This window comes from Tamandua tetradactyla, chromosome 1 (assembly GCF_023851605.1).
Source record: "Tamandua tetradactyla isolate mTamTet1 chromosome 1, mTamTet1.pri, whole genome shotgun sequence".
NCBI lineage: Eukaryota > Metazoa > Chordata > Mammalia > Pilosa > Myrmecophagidae > Tamandua > Tamandua tetradactyla.
In genome coordinates, this window is record NC_135327.1 from 13,548,582 (window position 1) to 13,557,138 (window position 8,557).

At 43.6% G+C, this 8,557-nt stretch overlaps 2 non-coding genes across 2 annotated transcripts; both read left to right on the top strand.

Moving 5' to 3' along the window:
- The first annotated feature begins 6,116 nt into the window (after positions 1-6,116).
- On the top strand, positions 6,117-6,251 carry LOC143653642 (small nucleolar RNA SNORA71). Its single transcript, XR_013161436.1, has one exon. It is a non-coding gene; the product is annotated as a small nucleolar RNA SNORA71 (small nucleolar RNA).
- A 1,782-nt stretch (positions 6,252-8,033) lies between these two features.
- On the top strand, positions 8,034-8,167 carry LOC143653628 (small nucleolar RNA SNORA71). Its single transcript, XR_013161410.1, has one exon. It is a non-coding gene; the product is annotated as a small nucleolar RNA SNORA71 (small nucleolar RNA).
- Positions 8,168-8,557: the final 390 nt, after the last annotated feature.

Sequence of the window (8,557 nt, forward strand, 5' to 3'; positions counted from 1 at the left end):
ATTGTTGGTGTGCCTGTCTCTTTGACTGTCTCTACTGCCACCTTGAGGGCAGTGTCTGAGTCATGTGACCAGATGGTTACCACTTGCAGAGCAAATGAAAAATAGGAGATGTGGAAAGGAAAGACCTGTTGTAGGTAACAGTGCTCATTGCATTGTGACACGTCAAGGAAATCCTTTTGAGCAGAGCAACCCAAATGTATGGGTGTGTATGTGTATTTGGGTGTGGGGTGGGCAGGAGGGGATGAAGATAAGAGATTTCTCCCCACTGGCCCAGTGTTCTTATAGTCATGCCCCTTTGACAAGGGTGGGTCTGTGGCCCACCAGGGAAGATATTCCCTGTTGATTGTGGTTGTGATGGTACCAAAGCAGAAGTGCAGCAGGCAGGGCTAACATAATTGAGTGAGCCATGAAACTGGCCCTGACCTAGATAAAGATGAGTCTTTCCAGCCCCTGATTGCCCTCCCTGACCATGCCATACTGTGCTGTGCCAGTTTAGCACACTCTCAGACCTCTCCCACGTTCAACATCTGTTCTGTTAATTATGCTGCTTCAGGACCACTTCATGCCTGTCAGTGTGGATGTAAGATGAAACTGAGAAGCCATCCCTGCTGTAGATGATGCGTAGACATCTCCTTAGATGTGCTGTTCTTGCTGAGACAGTGGACTGGCTGTTCAGGTAATCATCATCTGGCAGCTTCTGTGCCGTGTATTCTTCATGTGCTTATCAGGACTTGCTGTGACCAGGTGGCATCAAGGTTGCTCATCCAGAGCTTCTCTTTAGTTGCAGAGAAGGCAGCTCGGTGCAGGAAGACCCAGGAGAGGTGTCTCCATCCTGTCCGGAAGTAGCTGGACCACGCTGCTCCTGAGGTAAGGTGTGTTTTCTGGAGCTCGGGGGCTTTGTATACCACAAGAGTGCTCATGGTGGGTTTCCTGGGGATGATGCAGTTGGAAAAGTAAATACAAGGCCCCTCTGGGGCTTTCAAGAGTGCATTTGGTCCCTTAACATGTTTCTTTGGTTTCTGAGCATCTTTCAGGAATCTTTCTTTATATTGGTGTGTTGGCAGCAGAATGTCTTAATTGAAAGCTGGAAGGTTTTTTTTTTTAACTTTTTTAATTGTATAATATAACATATATACAAAGCAAAGAAAGAAAAAAGCAATAGTTTTCAAAACTTTCTTCAACAAGTAGTTACAGGACAGATCCCAGAGTTTATCATGGGCTACTATACCATCATCTCAGATTTTTCCTTCTAGTTACTCCAGAACATTGGAGGCTAGAGGAATAAATATTTATTTTATCATCACAATTGACTTTTTTTCTTCTTTGTGAAAAATAACGTATATACAAAAAAGCAATACATTTCAAAGCAGAGTGTAACAGTTAGTTGTGGAACAGATTTCAGAGTTTGGTATGGGTTATAGTTCCACAATTTTAGGTTTTTACTTCTAGCTGCTCTAAGATGCTGGAGACTAAAAGAAATATTGATATAATGATTCAGCAACTTGTTTGTTAAACCCTACCTTTTCTATATAACTCCACCATCACCTTTGGTCTTTCTATCCCACTCTTTAGGGGTATTTGGGCTTTGCCCTTTCTAACTTCTTCATGTCGGAAGGGGCTGTCAATAATACAGGGTAGGGAGATGGAACATAGTTGATATAATGGAGAGGCTGGCCCCACTAGGTTTCAGGACTTCTCTGGTTCAGGGACCCATCTGGAGGTTGTAGGTTTCTGGAAAGTTACTCTAGCATGGAACCTTTGTAGAATTGCCCTAGGTGTTCTTTAGGATTGGCTGGAATGGTTTTGGTTGGGGTTTGGCAAGTTATGATAAGTAACAATATCTAACTGAAGCTTGTGAAAGAGGAACCTCTAGAGTAACCTCTTGGCTCTGTTTGAACTCTCTCAGCTGCTGATACCTTATTTGTTACGCTTCTTTTCCCCCTTTTGGTCAGGATGGCATTGTTGATCCCCTGGTGCCAGGGCCAAGCTCATCCCTGGGAGTCATCTCCCATGTTGCCAGGGAGACTTTCATCCTTGTATGTCATGTCCCATGTAGGGGGGAGGGTAGTGATTTCACTTGCTGAGTTGAAAGTTAGAAAGAATGAGGCCATATTTGAGCAACAAAAGAGGTCCTCCAGAAGTAACTCTTAGGCATGCCTATAGGTAGACCAAGCTTCTGTGCTATATACATAAGTTTCACAAGAGCAAGCCTCAAGATCAAGGACTTATAAGATATCCATAAACTACTTGATATTTTTGGAGAAAACCTCTGGATTTCAGGGCTTATCCTGCATTCTCTCTCATTTTTGAATGATAGTTTTGCTAGATATTGAATTGTTGCTTTCAGAAGTTTTTTTGCTTTCAGCGCTTTGAATGTCATCCCACTGCCTCCTTTCTTCCATGGTTTCCAATGAGAAATTGGCACTTAATTTTATTGATCCTCCATTGTAGGTCACACCTCGCATCTCTAGTGACTTTCAGAATTCTCCCTTTGTCTTTGGCACCCAACGGTTTGATTATGATATGATGAAGTTTGGTTCTATTTGGGTTTATTCTGTGTTGGAGCTTGTTCGGTGTCTTATATATGAATATTTGTCTCTCGTTAAATTTAGGAAATTTTCTGCCATATTTATTTGCATATTCTCTCTGCCCTTTTATTCTCCTTCGGTGACTCCTACAGTGTGTATAATGGTGTGCTTGATGGTGTCCCATGGGTTTCTCAGGCTCTGTTTACTTTTCTTCATTCTTCTTTCTGAATGATTTCAGTTGGCTTACCTTCAAGTTCTCTGATTCTTTTTTCTGCCAGCACCAATCTGCTATGGAACCCCTGTGGGGAATTTAAAAAGCTGATACTGTAGTTTTTATTTGTTTGCTTCATGTTCATAATTTCCATCTCTCTTTTGATAATTTTTTAATGTTGTTCACATTCCATGAACCTGTTTTCTGATACTTTAATGTTCTCTTTTGCCTAAGCCATCACTTGCTGTTTCTTTGTATGTTTTGTAATCCCTTATGAAACCTGGACATTTAGATGTTTTATGTATTATGTGTTGTTCTAGTTTGTTAGCTGCCAGAATGCAATATATGAGCAACAGAATGACTTTTAAAAAGGGGAATTTAATAAGTTGCTAGTTTACAGTTCTAAGGCTGAGGAAATGTCCCAATTAAAACAAGTCTATAGAAGTGTCCAATCTCAGACATCCAGGGAAAGATAACTTGGTTCAAGAAGGCCAATGAAGTTCAGGGCACTTTCTCAAGTGGAAGAGCACATGGCGAACACAGTCAGAGTTTCTCCCTCATCTGGAAAGGCACTTGGTGAACACAGTCAGAGCTTCTCTCTCGTCTGGAAGGGCACATGGCAAGCACGGCGTCATCTGCTAGCTTCTTCTCCTGGCTTCCTGTTTCATGAAGCTCCCTGGGAAGCATTTTCCTTCTTCATTTCCAAAGGCCGCTGGCCGGTAGACTCTGCTTCTTGTGGCTATGTCATTCTGCTCTGCTCTCTCTGATTCTCCTCATTCTCCAAAATGTTTCCTCTTTTACAGGACTCCAGAAACTAATCAAGACCCACCCAAATGGTTGGAGACATGTCGTCACCTAATCTAGTTTAACAATCACTCTTGATTAAATCACATCTCCAGGGAGATGACCTGATTACAGTTTCAAACATACAGTATTAACTAGGTATTATTCTGCCTTTATGAAATGGGATTTAGATTAAAACATGGCTTTTCTAGGGGACATACATCCTTTCAAACCAGCACATGTGTTATAGCTGCAATGTAGACTCTGAGACATCTGTTCCTAAAGCTTTTGTCCCCCTAAGTGTCATGACAGCTTTCTTTGAATGTCAGGAGTGACAAAAAATTAAAAAGAAGAAAAAAAGCACCTTTCTCAGTCTTTGAGGGTTGACCGGTACAAGTACTCTTCTTCAGGGTTTATCCATATAAGGAATTTAGGGAATGGCTCCAGGCCAGTGCATAGGGTTCTCTCCCTAGTCCTTTCTGCACAAGCTCTGGTCTTGGGCATACTCAAATGAACCTAAGAATTTCCACATTTACACAGTTCTGAATATCTTTGTATCCTGGAAAGTAGTTTCTTCATGGTCCCAGGCATTGCACTGTATATCTTCCAGCAGAAATCCTTTGTTCTGGGCAGCACAATTTGACTGCTTTTCCTTAGTGTTCTGTAGAAGAACTGTGAACTGCTTTCTACGTGCAGGTCAAGTTCTGGAACAGTGAGTGCCTCAGGTCACCACTAGACAAACTGGGCCAGACATAATGCTCCCAGTATGTGCGTAGGGTTACTCTGCTCCCTCCAGAACCAACCAGCTCTGTGCTGAGCTGGTGAAGGGCCAGCTAGGGCACCTTGAGTTCCTACTGCTTTTTTTTTTATTTGGCACTTGCCCTATTACTGCAATATTTTAACTCTTTTCTGGAATTTTAAGAAAGATGTTTTGGACAGTTCTTGCTTGTTCAAACCTTCTGTGGGGGAATGGAGCCCTGAAGTGTTTAATGCTACCATCTTGATTGAGGCAGGGTCCCCGTCACCTTGAAATGCTTCCTGGTACCTGGCTTCATCTAGTTTGAGTGCCTTCTGCCTGGCCTCGTGCAGGTTGCTGTGAGACCTAAGGAGAAAATACTGAAGTACTGGACCCTGTATCAAAGTATGTTTGTAACTTGTGGAGGCGTGATGGGGGTAATCACCATCCTCGGTTTTCTTCCCAGAAGCTTTATCTGCCTCCGCACCTCCCTGTCCTATGCTCCTAGCCTCACCTTTCAGTCCTAACCCTATCTCATGGAAATTGTTGGTGTGCTTGTTTTTTCACCCTCTTTGCCCTGATCCTCAAGGCAGGGTCTTGTGTCTTGCTTTGCTCAGTTCCTGCCAAGTGCCTAGCACTGACTACCAGAGCCTGCTTTGAGCAGAGACAAGTCAGTTGCTCATCTGTGACTTCTTGGCTGTGGCAGATGGATCCACTGTGTGCAGAGAGGCTTTGTGAGAGGTGTCATATAGGAAAATGCCAGATCTCAAGGCCTGACATAAGAGTTATGGTCCATTTTCTGAAGTTTCGGATCTTTGCACCCTGTAAAGTCAAATTTTTTTCCTTGATGCGTTGGTTGCTGTTGAGGGGGAAGGTGAGAATGAGATGACTGTCTTGTGAGTCCTCAGGTAGACACACATGGAACCTGGATCACATCCGGCCCTTCTTCACATGCCTTTAGAGGCTGCTGCAGAGGAGCAGCTTCCTGGGACCTGTGTGGGTAGAGAACTCCCTGGGGCTCTCCCTGGGTTGGAATGTCAGTGACAGTAACTCATAATGGGAAGTGGTGGCTTTAGGCACGAGAGACATCCATCCATTCCTGGCTCTCAGTTCCTTCTTTACGATCCTGTTAACTGTGACTTTTTTTGCTGTTGTTAAAGTTGTACTCATGTCACAGCTGGTTAAGATTTATTATAACAGCATTATAAATACACAGCTGGATCATAATGGAAGAAAAGACACAGGTTGAGTCTGGAGGAACCCATGTTTCCTTACTGTTTCCTTCTCATGAGGGAATCACACAACCTGTTCTTCCCTCATCATCAAAAATGCAGTATGTGTGTAATGTTTCTGCCCAGGAAAGCCCATTAGAGACTCAGTACCCAGGGTTGTTTCTCAGGGTTGGTCACCTGGGCGCCTTCTGCCTAGAATGTACAGAAATTCCAGATTCCCAGGAGGAAAGCGGTTGTTCAGTATATATCATGTTGCTTACATAAACGGCCCTAGGCCCGCACAGCTACCCTTTTCTCTTGACTGGAAACACTCTGAGAGCCAGGTTCCCAGACCCTAGCCAAAGGCCAGTCTCCAACCTGTTTTGACCCAGAGTTTCTTGATCTGGAAAACAAAGCTCTGAGAGAAGACGTTTTTATTGTCATAACCGCATAATCCTGATCTCCAACCCAAAAACTTATCTGGTGTTTATCAGAAGTGTCTCCCTTTGATTCCCGTTGGTGGTCAGGTTTTATGGCAGCTTTGCAGGTTGTAGTGGTAGCTGCTGGAGTCCTGCAGTATGCCAGCTTGGCCGTGCCCCTGGCATCAGCCTCACTTCCTTTCTGGCTCCCCCTTTGCCCTTTACTGCTCCTTCATCCGGAAGTGATCATGGGCTGCCTGTGCTCTGGTCATTGATAGGGCAGGGAGAAGAATCACGGAAGGAAGTTTTCCTCATGTTTGGAGGGTCCATCTCATCCCTTCTGAACCCTGGAGCTTTCACACAGTCCTGCTTCTTTTCTGCCAACCCTGTCAGGGATCTGGTGCTTTCTGGGAGGCATCCTCTAGTTCTCAGAACTAGAGGAGTCAGTGCCTCCTCTAGTTCTGAGAAACTAGGTGTCTGTTTATTGAGGGGTTTGTTGTCCAGCATGGGGCTTGCTATTAAGAGACATGGCTCAGGATTATAGAATATTAGTCTTGCTCATAGGAGGGAGTATTTTTGTTTAAGGAGCCACAGTGAATTACAATAAAGATAGTAGTTACCAGTTAATGCAACTGGAGTGCATACACTGATTTCCATAGAATTTCCAAACTTCATCTTCCTGAAGGTGGTGTGGCTAGGTAGGTTTTAGAGGACTTGAATAGGAACGGTGATGGAAATGTGTTCCAAGGAAAGGGAACACCAGGAGGGAGATCTTGAGGCTGTTGTGAACAGGGCTGGGTGGATGGAGGGGAACGTGTGGGTAGAAGGAACAGGATGAGGAGCATCTGAACATGACATTGGACTGAAATTGATGATCAGTAAGTATGTGTTGGTAAAAGAGAAGAAGGGGAAAGTGCTGGTGGTTGCAAGAGGAGGGCGGCTCAATTCTGATATGTAGAACAGATTTCCTCACTTGTTAGCCTATGGGGGCTCCTGAAAGTTTTGCATGTTCCCCTGGCCTTTGGTTGTGTACATTGGTTTCACTCACTGGTTGCTGTTCCCAGCTCTTCATTCCTCTGCCATTTGTCTTTTGGGGATTCCCTTTAGAAAGGGTGAGTTTTCAGGCCACCCAGGAGGTTGAAATGGAAAGATCAATAATGAAACTAGAGAGAGAGGATTAAAGGCAAGCCATTGATAGAACCACCTTCTAGTTCCCTCCACTGCTCCTAATTTAGAGGTTTTTTTCCCTTTTGATCATCTTGGATTGTTGAATATGTTATGGGAAATGAAGTATGTGGTTTCTTGTGAGTGTGGGATCACTGTCCTGTGTGCCCAGGACCCCGTGATGTGTCTTCAAGAAGAGACTGGACAGTGATGCTTTTAAGGTACGAGTCCTGAGTGCTTCTCTAAAGCACCAATATTCAGGCTGCAAAGCCAAGGTCATGAGAGGGGAAGTGAAGGTTACTTTCCATTGCTTGCCTCCCCCACTGAAATCATTATGACCATGTGGAACCCCTAATATATATTTTTAATTTCCTGTTTTCACAATTCAGGAAGCACAGTAGGCATTCTGAGAGCTCTCTGGGGAAGCAGTGTGTCCATGTGTTAATTTGGTTCAGCAGCAGCTTGTTGGAATGGAACAAAGGCTGGATTTTGGAGTCAGGCTGATTAACTGAATGGTTTTCTCTTAGCCCTGGTAGGAGTAATACTTATTATAAAGTCATTTGTGGTATCACACAATCCCAGACTTCCTGACCCAACAAGTTCTCAACACTTGCCCCAAAGTTATCTCCCCTCTCACTCTCTTAGCAGGGAAGCATTAAAACAGTAGTTCTCAAAGTGTGGTGTCTGGACCAGCATTACCAGACAACTTGTAATAAAGGCAAGTTCTTAGGTTCCATCCCAGACCTGCAGAATCAGAAATTATGGTGTGGGGTTCAACAGTTAGTCTTAATAAGCCTTCTGGGTGATTTTGGTTCACACTAAAGTTTGAGAAGCACTGTGTTAAGAATCTTTGTGAGAATCAGAGGAAGCTGCTGGAAAAATAGGTTGTGTGTCTGGTCACTGACTTGTCTTCTTTTATCCTAGCTAGGCCATTTCCTAGGCTGCTGACAATGGCCTCCTCAACTCACTGTCCTTTTCTTTACCTGCATTCGAAAGTGATCATGGGCTGTCTGTGTCCTGGTCATTGATAGTGCAGGGAGAGGAATTGCTGAAAGCATTTCCCCGTGTTTGGAGGGTCCATTCCTGTCCCTTCCAAACCCTGGAGCTTTCACACATGTCTTTTCTCATGCTAACTTATTTTTATATATATATAGGTATATGTAAACTTATATGTAACATATATATATGTAAATTAAAAATTCCTATTTTAGGAAATTTTTTTTTGCATGGACAGGCTCTGGAAATCAAACCTGGGTCTCCGGCATGGCAGGCAAGAATTCTGCCATGAGCCACCATTGCATTGCCCTATTTTAACAATTTTTAAATGTTCATTTCAGTGGCATTAATTACATTTATAATTTTGTGTTACCATCCTCCCTATCCATTACCAAAACTTTTTCATAACCCAGAACAGAAACCCTGTACCCGTTAAACAATAATAGCCCATATCCCCTCCCCTCCACTAAGTCCAGCAACCCATAATTTGGCTTATTCTAGACATCTTA